Source organism: Pieris napi, chromosome 2, assembly GCF_905475465.1.
Source record: "Pieris napi chromosome 2, ilPieNapi1.2, whole genome shotgun sequence".
NCBI lineage: Eukaryota > Metazoa > Arthropoda > Insecta > Lepidoptera > Pieridae > Pieris > Pieris napi.
This window is the reverse complement of record NC_062235.1, coordinates 12,937,730-12,953,371: the sequence shown is the minus strand read 5'-3', so window position 1 is coordinate 12,953,371 and position 15,642 is coordinate 12,937,730. Positions and strand designations below refer to the sequence as shown.

At 32.2% G+C, this 15,642-nt stretch overlaps 1 protein-coding gene across 2 annotated transcripts in view; it reads right to left on the bottom strand.

The window, feature by feature from the left end:
• Positions 1–13,887, bottom strand: part of LOC125062789 — an 85,575-nt gene extending 71,688 nt beyond the window's left edge. Inside the window, exon 1 of one of the 2 annotated variants that reach the window (XM_047668958.1) lies at positions 13,787–13,887. The gene's annotated coding sequence lies outside the window, so the exon portion shown is untranslated. The remainder of the gene's footprint in view (positions 1–13,786) is intronic. The other variant, XM_047668950.1, reaches the window with a different exon arrangement.
• Between the last annotated feature and the right edge of the window lie 1,755 nt (positions 13,888–15,642).

The window sequence follows — 15,642 nt, the reverse complement described above, 5'->3', positions numbered from 1 at the left end:
TAATAAAAAAAATGAGTTCGCTTGATACAAAAACTCAACAGTGCAGTCAGTATTTCAATCGAAATAAAAAATCATGGCACTGCGAAATAGGTTATTTCATTAATATTATATATTTAATTTATTAAGTTCTGTATGGGTTGAATGAAAATAGTTTTCATAGAATTCGCGTGAATAAAGAAAATCATTTCGATATGAGGTGAAACAATTACATTGTTAGAACTTTTTCATTACATTCGACACCTCCCTCGCGTTGTGTTAAGAAAGTTGATGGTAGCGATTACGGTTCTAGGCTTTTACATTACGCGTGAAACTTCCTTGTAACATAGAGAACAAATAAAATTACGAATTCTTTCTAAAATCGATTGTAAATTTTACCTTTGGCTTTGGGAAACGTTGCAGGTATACGAAAATGTAAGTGCGTGCTCCTATTTCACCATGCTTCCTGCTGATAGGGGACAAGTCTTTGTTTTTATTTATGTTATTATTATTAATTACTTAAAATGTCATGTGGAACATGGTGTAATGGTTGCAGCTCCTTACAAACGTTGTGTAAAAAAAAAAACATGGCGATTAAAAAGAGTGGCGGAGAGTTTATTGCCAGTTCTTCTCTTCCGTTCTACGCCCTTGATTTGAGAACTGGCAGTAAATGTAAAATTAGAAGCATTAATATTTATTTCTTTAATGACCAATCACAAGTGTACATTGTGTTACCTACGTGAATAAATGTTTTTTTTTTTTGAGGTAATTAATTTTAATATGTTTGTTGTCAAGGATGACTTATCCGATACTATTAGGCTAGCGAGTGTGTTACCGGTGTTAGGAAATACTGTAATGGCTACTCGAGTCATATGTTAAATAATATATAATCGTAGTTACGTTTATATAATGATATATTTATAGAACGGTCCAAATTAGCTACGAAATGTTATGCCTGATTAGCTAAGGCATAAAGCACTGAATTACCTTTTTGAAGTTATACTTCTTAGGCGCGTTATGAAAAATTGATGACCGTGAAATTTTACGATGCGCGCGCACCGTGACACAAAATTAACAGAATGAAGTTGCCCACGGAAAATGCTATGGCATTGGACATAATTTAAAAACAACATTCGAATTAGAATTTATATTACACTTAATGTAAGAGAATAATAAGAAATATTTATTTATTTAATTTTTCAAATGTAAACTGAACTTTATTGACTCTAATGACTCCTTTTCCAGTCTTGGATTATTTAATTGTAATTAATTATTTGCATGCAATCAAAAACTATTTTAATAATGCCAAAGAAGTATAACTTCTTACGCGCGTACATAAGTACACGCACCCTTTTTTTATGTTCATAAAACTTATATCTAGCTCTTCATTAATGCCTCTAAGTTATGTTATATTTTTATAAGCATCAATTAAATTTCAAAGTTGTATAAAGCCCACTCCATACCACCTACGTAACAGAAAATTTCCTTCAACAAAATGGCTGCTCGCCAGAAATAATTGAAACTATACCCTCAAATGAATTCAAACTGTTAACTTTTACAGCACATATCTTTAATTATCTATGAAAGTACGTCTATGATTTTAATAAGAGAGAATTTATTTGACAATAACGAAGCTTTATTAAAAGTTAACCTTTAAACTTAATTGGTACCCTTAACCTTTATTCCACGTGTATTGTTATAGTAATTAAGGTATAACGATAATGTTACACATATAGTCGTATTTTTAATTAGACGAAGCCAACTGACAGTAGCTAATGTCACTTTGTAAAATAATGTTGCCATATTTAAAGTAATAGTGATGCGTTCAGTTCTTGTTCAATCAGATGAATGAACAATGAGTGTGAATAGTCAATCATTTCAAACAATAAAAGAATATTATTTCTATTTCAAAATTATATAAAAGTGCTCTGATATAAGTTAGGTACTAGTACTATGTAACTACAATCAGTTTTTTGACGTCTAATTACAAAGCGCGGCGCGGCGACTAGTGCCATCACCGATCATTAATTCAGGGGTTTTTACTTTGTCACAACACTATTTTTATTTCATTAAAAACTGACAACACCGTAAACGTCAGTTGATATCGTCTAATTAAAAATTCGACTATAGTTATTTCAAAGCTTGTAAACATTTTAAATTATAGTTTGTCGAACCTCGTTATAACACATATTACATAGTTCGAAACTATACCGTTATTTAGGGACAAGTTTCACAAAGTTTGACATATTGTTTTTGTATTTTGTTATATAATACTTATTACTATTATACTATGCATTTTAAAACATTTACGTGGTGAGAATTTAATTATTACGACGTCATTATTTTTAACTTTCGGAAATGCGTGGCATCCTTGATGCATCGTGTTATACATGCTACCAATGATATACTCTATTACAACAAACAGGTATATCTAAAACGTTGGTATGCTGTCCATGTTCCACTATAGGAGTTGCTTATTTTTGTTTTGTTTACCAATACTAACATAGCAGCAAATTGCTAATAATTATTACTAAAACCTTATATGGATATATCTGCAATATTAAATATTTAAAGGCCACCTGACACTACACGTGGAACGTCGAGACAAAGAGAGAGTAAACATTATTTGTTGTCACAACTAATTGTTACAAATTTTATTATTAATTTGTAATTACTGTTGCGGAAAGAGGCTCATAATTGTAGCAAGGAGCAAATCGAAGCTCGCAGCCAGATGTTGTTCTAGGAAACGGTCAGCGGGTGAGCGAGCGAAAGGATCGGCGAATCCCGGTAAAAGCGTGTAGTTTTAGGCCTTAGTTTAAGTTATTAATTGTATACTTTAGCAGATAGATTTACGAAGCCGTTCCGGACGGACGTTCGCCATAGGCTTGCTTGTAATTAAACTTACTACCACTAACATTCGACGAATAATTGGAAAGTTTACCCCACCACCTCGAGTTACGTTTCGTGAATATGATCGCGGTTCGAGCCATAGAACGCTTATTACAAATAATAATTTCAAATGTACAATCGTTGATTTATTATTTAACAACTTCTAACATCAAAATATCCGCTACGTCCGCCATTTCGTTTAGAAGTTGTGGCTTAGTGTGAATTTCTAATATTAAATTTTATACAAATGCGGTGGCTCGTGTATGATTATTGATTTTAATATTACGTAACATATATGTGTATTAGTATTTTAATACTACATAAAACCAAGCAGCCTGTTGAGTAGCACACACAGTTCATTTTCCTTAACAAGTATAAATTGCTACGTAAAAGGAAAACCGTGCTAGTTATATTCCATACTTTATGACACACTTTTACTTTCTAAATCCTCTAAGAATGGTATAAATGTATAAAGGTATTATATCCCTTTTTGTGGATCGTAAATAAATAGCTACATTAGTATAGCAATTACCTTTTTTTTATAGAACGGGGGGCAAACGGTCAGGAGGCTCACCTGACGTTAAGTGATACCGCCGCCCATGGACACTCTCAATGCCAGAGGGCTCGCGAGTGCGTTGCCGGCCTTTTAAGAATTGGTACGCTCTTTTCTTGAAGGACTCTAGTCGAATTGGTTCGGAAATACTTCAGTGGGCATCTGGTTTCACATAGTGGTGGTGCGCGGCAAAAACTGCCTTGAAAAACGCCCAGTTGTGGAACGGCGGACGTCGAGGTGATACGGGTCGAATTTCGTATTCTGCCTCGACGTCCGATGATGGAACTCAGCTGCAGGTATGAATAACTTTACCTTACGTATATATTAAACGATAGCAAACTAATAATTAGCAAGTAAAAAACCACATAAAATTACATAAATATAATGAAATCAAATAATACGACTAACATAATTTGTTTAAAGTTATATTCAACTATTACGTCGACTTTATAAACTTGATTTATATAGTTTCGAATAACAAGATGATAGTGGGATGAACTTACAACTTGGTTGATTTTAAGATAAGATAATTTCCAAGAGCTTTACTGGAAAGTATAATTAATTTACTGTTGCCGCCTTAATTAAGGCTGTGTAAGCTTTCAGTTGTATTCCGTGACTATAACGAGTTTTATGCTAATAAACCTTTCAATTACCTTAATATCATTCTGTGGAATCATCGTGACGCTATTTCCAAGAATTTTTATTTTATATAGTACAACAGCAACGAGCAGTAGAAATAGGTAATAACCAACAGCTTTATACGGGAATGCTAAGAAAACGTATAAATCACTTCAACTGATGTTTCACAACTAGAAGTGAGGTGCAATCTAGATTTCAATTAGGTTTTTTTACTAAAGAATACAAGTTTAATTATATTATGATCACAATTAAACGAAATATAATAAATAGAGTATTGAATTTACACAAGAATGTGTGACAATAAAATGAAATTAATATCGCATTACGACGTCTTATAATCTCAAAAAGGTAATTTAATAAGCTTGAATAAAAGTCGTCGGAAAAGGGAGAAAATTAAACCGAAAAGTCTCCCTTCGTTACAAATTTCTCGAACCAAATTTGGCTAAAAATAGAACTCTTTAAATGCAATTATGAATTCCACGAAACATTTTCATTTCTAAGGTTCTTTCTCTTTGGTTAGCGTAAACGTTATTTAATTTGTCTTCGCACCACTCAATTGAACGTATACCTGATATAGAGGTAGAGAGAGAGATAATGATATTTATGTTGGGAAATTTTGGTCTGCCCGGAGTCAAAATTGTCTATGCGTTACATTTATAAGAATGAGCCTCCCCCTACTTATCCAATATAACCAATAAACAACACTTAAAATCAGTCATTTCTAGAACTAAAAAGTACAAAATAAAATTTGTCGCTACAACCTTTGCTCTCAAATTTCAAATTTATTTTTTCATAGTTCTTAATAGGCGAATAGATCAATGTTTACCTGCCACATGTTGTCAATTTGTACGTCAACGACAATCCATTTCCTCACGAGGTTTAGTGTCTGTACTGTAGTCTAGTACAGCAAGATTTAATTGCACACATAGACAGAAAAAAATTATACATCATCGATGCATAGCCTAGATTCGAACTAGTAGCTTAAACACTGATCACTGTCTTGGTAGTCCAATATCCAACTATGAAGCAAAATTTATTTAAATAAAACTTGACTCAACAAGAACGATGAAACGTTTTCTCATGGAAGCATCACGATCGGAAACTTGCTGGTATTAAGTGGTTCGGTATTATTTCAGGCAACCCAGTTGAAACCAGTAGACGAACTCAAAGTGCAAACTGCAAACAATCTAACTGCTAACAGTATTGGCAGTTCACAGGGTTGTCAAACTTTTATAATTTGAAGAGAAACCATAAATATATAATAATAATAGAACATTATGTATACTTGCGTGAAATGGACCGCCTACGCTAGAGAATAATCAGTACTTAGTAATTATGCTGTTTCCAGCTGTTATGCTGTAGATATAAAATAATATAAGTTCTGATATTATTTTATATCAATTTGTATTTCACAAGCACTGAAACCACTAAAGTAGGTGAATATTGCGAACACGGTGAGCTTTGAGAATAATTCAAGAATACTTGTGGATGTGGATTCAAGGAGAATTAACATACATAAACAAGAATAATTATAAGATGTTAATAGTCTTATGTTTATTTTATGTTGTTGTCTTTGGTTTGTAGATTGTCGTAGTCAGGAAGGTAACATCTGGAGCGCACTATCTGTCTCGGTAGGACGATGTGTCTTTCACCTGATCGGTCTATTTTATCAACCACGCTAAATTTTTCCAAGTTCTCATAGTATCTGGACGTTTTATAGTTGAAATATGAGACGATTCGATGTCGGCATAGTAAACAGACCTTTTGACCTAAGCGTCATTTAATGTGATTTAAACTATTCTTACTTTAAAAATACTTAATAATAATATCTTCGGGAAGAATCGAACCTCACTTGCTTGCAATATTATTTATTATTATCGTGTCATAAATAACTGAAGTGTCTCACAGATTTAGTAGACTAGATTAGAAAAAAAACATTGAGAATAATCACCGTGTATTCTATATAAAGAAACAGTTTATATTTGCTCATTTAACTAACAAGAAACAACCCTGCTCCTGCAAAGATTCTTATCGATAAACAATTTTATTAAGCACGAAAGATCGAGAGAGATATTCCACAACACAATACTGTGGTTTTCTTTATTCAACTCGCTGTTTGAAGTATGTTCCAAGAACATATTACCCATATTATGAGCTTCGCGTGTATTACAGGAAAATATAGTAAATTAAATAAACAATGCGACACATAATTTATATCTTGTTCAATTTTGAAATAAATTTCATTTATGTACAGCTATGAAGCCTTAATCCTAGATAGTATGTTATGTCATATAATGTTCTCACTTTGAGAGATAAGGGTTGACATTTAAAACTTCTAAGTTTTTATGGAATGCGTCTGCGATAAATCTAGATTTAAAAGTTAAGCGTAAATCAAACGAAAGTTTAACAAGCTTCCAGCTAGTGATTATGTAACGAATATGGACGGCATTTGTTTTATTTACTAACTACGGAAACGAGCAATTGTGTTTCAGTATGTAAATTGGGTTTGCACGCCGAAGATTTAATGAATTTGCCTTTGTTTTCATGCACTACTTTTTGCATTTATGCATAGAACAATTTTTTTTAAAGCTAAAGCCTGTTACGAAGGATGACTTACACAAACGCTGAATCGTGAATGGATGAGACAACGTCTAGTTACCGTATATATATAATTCTTCTGTGAGTGTGTATGTCACTGAACTTCTCTCAAACGACTGGACTGGTTTTGATGAAATTTTTTGTGTGTGTTCAAGGGGATCTGGGAATGGTTTAGATTCACAAAACAGCCCGCCAGATGGCGCTGCAGTCGGTACTTTCATACTTTGCTTTACTAATTGCTTGAAATATCATGCAGGACAACGTCTGTCGGGTCCACTAGTTACCGTATAAAAATCAACGATAAATTTCATAATATTTTTTATTACAATACATATATTAAGAGTGAAATACGAAAATTTTACTTTAAGGAAAATATACATAACGCGTAATTTGTATCATGGTGTGATGACTACGTAAGTCAACGAAATGTTTGCGCTGAATTCAGTAAGGTTCAAATGAATGAATGAAACACTAACGAAGCTTTTTAATTCCTGTCACGTCAGGAATTCGTTAAAATAAATTATACAGTACGCAGAGCTTTGCAATTGAAAAAGCGTTAAAAGAAATTCACAGTTACCGGAAAACAATGTGTTATGGTAGATTATATTTTCCAGTTTACTAGGAATTCTACATATGAATGTTAATTTTACCTCACAATTTTTGTATAATTTTTATGCTTTATCCACGTTATATAAATATTGATACTAATATATAATACTATAATATAATAGTTTTAGGTTTATTAGATTAACAATTAAGTAATAATACATACACAGACACACACTAACACACACACTTAGATACACACACCCATACCCCATGTGCTTTCCTTATATGCATATCCTTATACGTATTGTTTTGTTCACGTTGCAGCCTATGTAATAATGATTGTTTATTCTCACTAAATTTTTGTCTACTTTTTAAGACCTGTCGATCCGAAGTGGTGGAGGCCTGATGACCTGTAACACAGGTACTCTTTAGCAGGCATCAGTCTCACACAAACTAGCATTTTTCCTAAATAGAAGAAAGACAATTATTTATTTAGAATAATAACTGCCACTTGTGTATGTACTAAGTTTTTGTGAGAAAAATGAATAATAATTATTATTATGATCAATTTAATTGAAAGTAGTAACAAGCATGTTCATTTTCTCACAGCCTAGAGCAACGTCGTATAAACGCGATCTTTTACAACAGAATGTTCTCATTTGTCACAAAGGGGAAAAATTTCGTACATTTGAAGTTATAAAAGACAAAAGTCACAAAGCCTACTCATGTCAAAGGCTTTTCTGAAATATGTACAGCATTTCTATCAACCAAAAAGGATGTTACAGTTTTGATTTGCTTTGGATTTGACTTTTGAGTGGTTTTAGATGAAGCTTCAATTATTGACATATATATTGATAACATTTTATGTGTATACCTATTTATGTAGAAGTCCGTTTACATACGATATTGCTGCACCATTTTTACTGATATTCTTTTCGTATGCCGTCTGTCGCCGAAATAATACTTTTTGGAAATCGAAGCAAAGACCCGACCTGCCTTGCGATTCTGTAACTCACTTTTTGATTGGACATTCTGATAAACAAAAAACTACAAGCTCCCTCCTTAACAGAATGCCAAATCGTAAAATGACTGCTTTACGACTGATTTGAGCGCGACCGCCCCTGCGAAAACCGCTGTGAGAGTTCGAAAAGTGAGTTACAGAATCGCAAGGCTGGTTATAACTTTTGATTTGGTTCTTTGTTTAATAGATTTTAAATTATTTGTGTTGAAATGTGCCATCACACATGTCCCACAGGAAACTAACTCCAGAAAGAAAAGCAAAGGTTACTAACAATGTGTGTCAAAAAACTCAAAAATCTCATATTTTGACCAATTAAAGTTATACTATTATATTATTGAAAATTTTGCACTTAAATAATTACAAAGATGCTTCTATAAGTCTCATTTCATGAAATGAATAATGTGTTAGACTATAATTTACGTTAATATATTGAGTATACGTATAAATATTGGTTTAGAGTAAACAATAAAGTAAACGATACAAGATTTCTCACAAAATAGTATGAACTTTTTGTGGTATTTACGATGTTATTATATTGGGTCTCGCGTCAGTTCCACAAACTTAACTCACTAATTACTCAAACCAGGTACCGTTAACTATACCATCTTTAAACTTTCAAAAGCTTTTAGTGAGGGAATAACAAGTTATTTTCACGAACTTTGTTAATAGTTACCGCAATTATAGTTATTTATAGATACAGTTTGAACCAAATAATACGAGTTAAGCTGTCGTTAGCAGTATCAAAATAATGGATATACATTATACAGTCTGCAACTCTTTGCCGTTATACAATTGAGTTTTAGCATAATCAAGCCACAAACACGCGTTAATGTTATTAATAAATATGCAAATACATATTAATTATACAGAATTGCACGCTGCAGTATTGTTATAACTAAATAAATAAATCAGTGGCGATACAAACATTTTAGGTTTGGTCCTCAGATTTCTGTATCTGTTTCACGATCATTTGACAATCTAATAGGCAAGTAGATGATCAGCCTGGCTGATGACTGACACACGTCGTCGATTTTTTGGGTCTAAGGCAAGCCGGTTTCCTCACGATGTTTTCCTTCACCGTTCGAGCGAATGTTAACACACATAGAAATAAAGTCCATTGGTTCACAGCAGAGAATCGAACTTACAACCTCAGGGAAGAAAGTCGCAAACTGAAGCCACTAGGCCAACAATGCTCTTGTGATAACTGGCCACAGTTAAATCTGTTGGAATTAAAAGGGACTCTAAATCTAGTTTCCTTTTATCCAAGAGGATATAATGATAAAACGTGACCAGCCTTGCGATTCTGTAACTCACTTTTCGAACTCACACAGTGGTTCTCTCTGATAAACAATAAACTACAAGCTCCCACCTATTAAGAAATCGAAAAGTGAGTTACAGAATCGCAAGGCAGCTTACATTTGTAAACCATCAACTTCAAGCATTGCCACAATATTTGACAAACATTTAAAACATTGTTTTATGTATTGTGCTAATTCAACGTATGAATTGCTATTGAAAGCATAATAATTGTACAGTCTTCTTTCTCGCTTACACTAATTATATATTTTGGAGTAATTGAACAAATGGGACGGGCTATGCTCGGTGTTTCACTACGCGTTGAATTAGAAATGAAGAGACATCAAAAGTACCGACAAAATCAAAAGGACCTTAAATGACAAAGGGCGGGGCACTTTGCCAGAAGATCCCATGGGCGATGTGCCATAAACTCCTGGGATGGATGCCGTGGACCAGTCGGCGAAGCGTTTGATGGCCTTCCACTAGTTGGACAGATGACCTGGTTAGGTTAGGGAGAGGCGTTGGATGCTTTTACTATCTACTGAAAATTTAGGGGAGAGTACTATGTCCAGCAGTGGACGTAAACATGCTGAAACGATGAATTGAATAAATGCTAATATTTATAAGTAATAAAAATTCTGGGTTACATTTAATGTGCGCACATTAGAAACCCTCACAGAATTTCCTAATCTCATCTTGTCTGTGTCATTGGGTCGGAAAATGAATGTTTTATTATGTTATTTTCATCATTATACTTTTTGTATAAATAACTGTAAGTATAGTTATTATATCGCCTTGAACTTTAACGTTTTTCACCATATGTCGTTTCATGATTTTAATAAATTATTATTATTTATTTTATTTTATTAGAGACGCAAACTAGCTGCTGTGGTCTCTGGCAGAATGACCAGCGCTGTGGAACTTGCGTGTGTGTTTTTGTTTGTAATAAATGTTATGTCTATGTCTAATTTATTTGATAAATAAAAACAGAGAGCCACATGCAATTATTATTAACTACAAATTTGGCTTAACATACCATGCAAACATCAATATATGATTAAATGTAATGCAATGAATTATTATAATTCGATATTAGCGGTTATAATTCACGCGTTATAATTTTATTGTTTTTGGTAATTAAAACAAGGCCGTGTGCTTATTATTAAACACGTAAAATAAATAAACGAATAATCTCTGGTTTGGATTCTTTTTACTTGCAACAGCAACAGATTATAATAATACAGTCTATAGACATACTAAAAGTCTAACAAAATATTTGGCAGAATGAGCACGCATTCCTTCATAAACTTTATCTAGTGAAGGTAATTTTTACTCTACTTGTTATGGACTTGTGAACACCTCAAAGTTCCAAGTTGGCTTACAGCCTCGTATCACGTGTAATCCCAAGATCGGTCCCGATCGATCCATCCTTGAGCTACTCACAACTTGAATACCAAGTTTCAATTACTAAAGGGTAAAATGTACTTACATTCTACGTACAGCTTCACATCTTATAGCATTAAATATGTGTGATACCTACAGTCTAAACAACTATTCTTTACTAACATACATTTTCACAGAAGAATTAAAAGTTAATGAAGAGATTTTACTGACCTATTTTAAAATAATATTATCTTAATATGAAATATGACATTTTTAAGAGACGTTTACATATAACTTTTCTTTTCGTAGGGTAATTTTATCTGAGTTATAAGCTCCGAAATCTAAACTGACTTTATATTAAAAGTATATTAATTTTGTATTTTTAATAAATCTTGATTGGCAGTTAAATTTATAGCACTATTAAGAATATATAATAATAATTAAGTGGACAAAATATTCATGATATTTGTGTAAAAGGAGTCTTTTTCTTCTATCGTCTTCTAACTGATCAATAAAATGTAATATAAAGAATTTATAATGAATTAATTTTGCTACTCTTGCCAGTTTATATATATTTATAATAATCAACCGATTTAAAATATACTTTCACCAGTTGAAATCCACATAATCCCTATATTTATTTATAAAAAAATAATAATATAAGTTTCTAATCAAAAAACAAAAGTTTAAAGAAAAAGGGGAAAGCCATTAAATTTTGTTGCCTTTACGATAATTAAACTAAACATTTCAATTGATTAAAATGTAAGTTGAATCTGTTATTAAACTGTTGCCTCGGGAGATATCAAAACAAACTCCTCAAAGGCTCATGAATATATCCATGAATGTTTTCTCTTCATAATCTATTAAAACGTAGAGAGATTTCTATTTTTTTTTCACCATTAACTAGTGAACAGAGTAATACAGGATATATTTATTTCTGGTATATTTAAAAAATAGCCGGGACAACGCCCTACAGTTATTTTTTATATTATAGTATTCTAGTAGGGAAATTTATTTCAGCGGAGAAGAACATACCATCTTTATGTTAAGTAGTGATTTTAATTAATATTATAAAAACTCTAATCATAGATAAGTCTAGTTTCAAAACTGTCAAGTGAAATATTTCTAGATGTACCGCTTATCATAGTCTGTATTAATATTAATTAACACTGTTCTAGATTAGGATAAGAGTTTGACTTTCGACTTCATCGAATATTATCTAAATTTTCGATGTTCAGAAAATGAAGCTGCCTTTGGCGCAACCTTCCTGCTTCCGGAGTCCCATTATGTGTTTATTACCCCGCCGTGCTTCGCGAACATAAATTTATTTATTTTTAACGTAAAATACTCTCAACCCTTGCAAAAACGAGAATATTTATGGATATTACTTGAACAAGGTGAACGTAGCGAATTGATTTCATTATTTCACACACATTATTTTACATTTACTTTTGCTATATAACATTTAAATACTGGAGCATACAGTACACATAATTAGTGTCTGTTTGATATATCCTATTAATTTATAATAAGTAAGGCGTTCCTTGCTGCCACACCTTGACACATTATCGATTTTTGGATCAAGAAATACCGATTTTGTAAGAAATTTTTCCTCCTAAAATGGTGATAAGGACCACTACAAAATGTTTAACGCATAAAAAAAAATTAAAGCTGGAATACGTGACTAATAAATTGCTTATTTTATTTTTCTTTCTATCTAATGACTATTTTATTCTCTTATTTGTCTGTTTTATCTATTTTAGTTTATTACTCTGTAGCTTAATTGACCAATCATCTAATTTTTAAAAGTTTAAGCCCTGAATTGATACAGATATCAGAATCAAAATTTGAATTTTAGAGTCTTTATATTATTATAACTTGTGGAGGCACGTAAACTTTTGTTTATATAAATTAATCAGAAGAAATACATGCGATTATTTTTATTATAAATTGCACGAGTTACATACGTTAAATTTTAAATAGAATTTCAAAAGTGTCCCGGAATATATCAATTAAATTATGTGAACGGTCAAGTATCACCACGACGTAGCATCACGACTACGTAGCATCAATATATTTTTTTGCAATCGAAATATATGTACAGAATATTTCTGTATGTCCATAGATTAATAAAATAAATAAGATCTCTTTTCCAAGAACGCCTTTACAGTTTTTTTAAGAAAGCTATAACCAGATATATAAATAACCGTTTAAAATACTCGTGTTATTATGGACATCATTCGGTAGTTTTAAGTTGGTTAGAAATACATTCTCTATAAAATATATTTCGCTTCCCATGAGTTAACATAGCTTTCGAACCAAAGCTTACGAACTTTTGTATATATATACTTGAAGTTGTATTTAACGTATGAATATTTTTCATTATAAATATAGCAACGTATTTGTATAATTATTGTTAAAAGATATTAATATGTGTCAGCATCTCAGAAGCGCGGTTACGCAAATAATTTAGTTTTTATTCCGTCTTGACATTTACTTCTACAAAAAACCTTTTGAACATTTATTATCTTCTTGTTTGGCCTGACATAAGTTCAACATTAAGGTTTATATTATTTACAATATTCCTACGGCGTTTTATTTAGTACTGAGTTTTATGTATAAAGAAGTAAACATTATGGCGTAACTCCTAATGAAGGTAAAATTAAAATTACGAAAGATACTGACCGATAAATAATTAGCGCAAAATTTCTTTTTGTTAAAGAAACGTTATCTTTTAACTTGATAATGTAATTGCAAAAACTAAAAATGACACAAAAATTAAATTGCATAAACAACCACTTGAAGAGAAACGAAAACTTTCAGAAAGAACAAGCAACTGAAATCCCAAGCGGTGAAAAGCGTTCACGACACATGTAACTTACACGTTTCTTGTTGAGAGCACTATAACCATGCGTTTTGTTATACCGGCGCAGGGTGATACGCGGTGTCTGGTGTTTAACGTGCTTAGGGCGCGACGGTTGGGCAGGCACTGAGGCTCGAGCGCTGGGCGGGCGGCGGCGCATCGCGCACCCGCCCACGGCTGCCGTCATGCCACTTACCCCACAATCACTACCAAATAATATCGCCGAATACATTCACGCGTATTGCAATTACAGTTGGTTTTGTTCTTTGCCTCATTTGCTAAATAGGAAAATGTTGTTCATGCCTGCGAGTTCATTTCTTGGGAATTAAGAATAATTCATCTACCACAAATTACATTTGAGTTTGCGTAGGTGTGCAATTTCCGAAAATTATATAATATCATTCCCCACCCAAACTTCGTTTAATATGATTTTTTTACATATACTACTTTCTTAGTAGCTACAGACCTACATATGGAACATTTTGCTTTTCCAATATAATATAGAATTGAAACCTAAGTACTATTTATAGATTTCCAATTTATTTATTTTTAATTATTTCTATTATTACTTTGTAGGTTAAGAAAATTGTAAATACTACTTGATTGTAAATAAAAAAAAGTACTAAATAAAACTATTTTTTTAAATACTTTCTGTCCACAGACCTAAGGATAAATAAATAAAAAATACTAAAAGAACAGTCGTCTTCGAGTTTTGCGCTTAGCAATATATTTTGAGATTTATTTTTGAGTTTTGGTGTATAGACGTATTACGCAAAATACTACCAAATTATATTTTTATTACAGCTGTTTTTACCTCATTAAATAATTTAGGTTTGATATTGTAGCTTTTAATAATGTAATATACATAATTTATTTATATAGATAACTTATCAATCCCCACGTCTCTTAAGCAGCAAATGTTTTGTGTTTATTAGGTGTGAATACACATAATGAATAATATATCATAGGACATTGTTGAAAAAAATCTTCAAGTATTTTTATTAATATCAGAATTATTAATAAATTAAGCGGGGCTTTATAATTAATAAATCCTCTTTGATATTCATACACTTTTGCTTATATTAGTAAGATTAATATTCGTTATACAATGTCGCGCACATACAATACAATGCCCTTTTGTGGCATGAGACAAGCGTAGCTTGTGGCTACGAGTATGTTATAACGCTACGACATACATGTACCAGCATAAAAGTTTGTAATAACGCAGGCCCTTCTGTGCTTTATGAAAAATAGCTAAAGAACATTATCTTAATTAAATATTTGCGCAATTAATACTTGCTAATACAGTGAACCGAAACCAACATACGTCAAAAAAGTCTAAAGTCAAAACTCATTTGTTCATATAGGCACTTATGAACGTCAAAAAATAAATATACATTAAATGCTTCTATTTATTGCCAGTTGTCAAATCAAGGGCGTAGAACGGAAGAGAAGAACTGGCAATAAACTCTCCGCCACTCTTTTTAATTGCTAAGTTTTTTGTTTTACACAACGTTTGTAAGGAGTTGCAAACATTACACCATGTTCCACATGACATCTTAACTAAAAAATAATAATAAAATAATTTAAAAACAAAGATTTGTCCTCTATCAGCAGGAGGCATGGTGAAATAGAAGCACGCACTTACATTCTCGTGGGAACAACACGCAAATACATATTCGAAATAACTACCATCACCGCATACACGAATTCAAGTACGACCAGTCACCACAAGTAGCACCCGTTCACGAGTATGACGCATGGCCAGTCATCGGCCCCTTTGTTAAATAAATATCATCATGAAATCAGACCTTGAGAGATCTGAGGTCAAATTAGTAACGTTCTTAATGGTCAACAATTTTAATAAATAAGAGT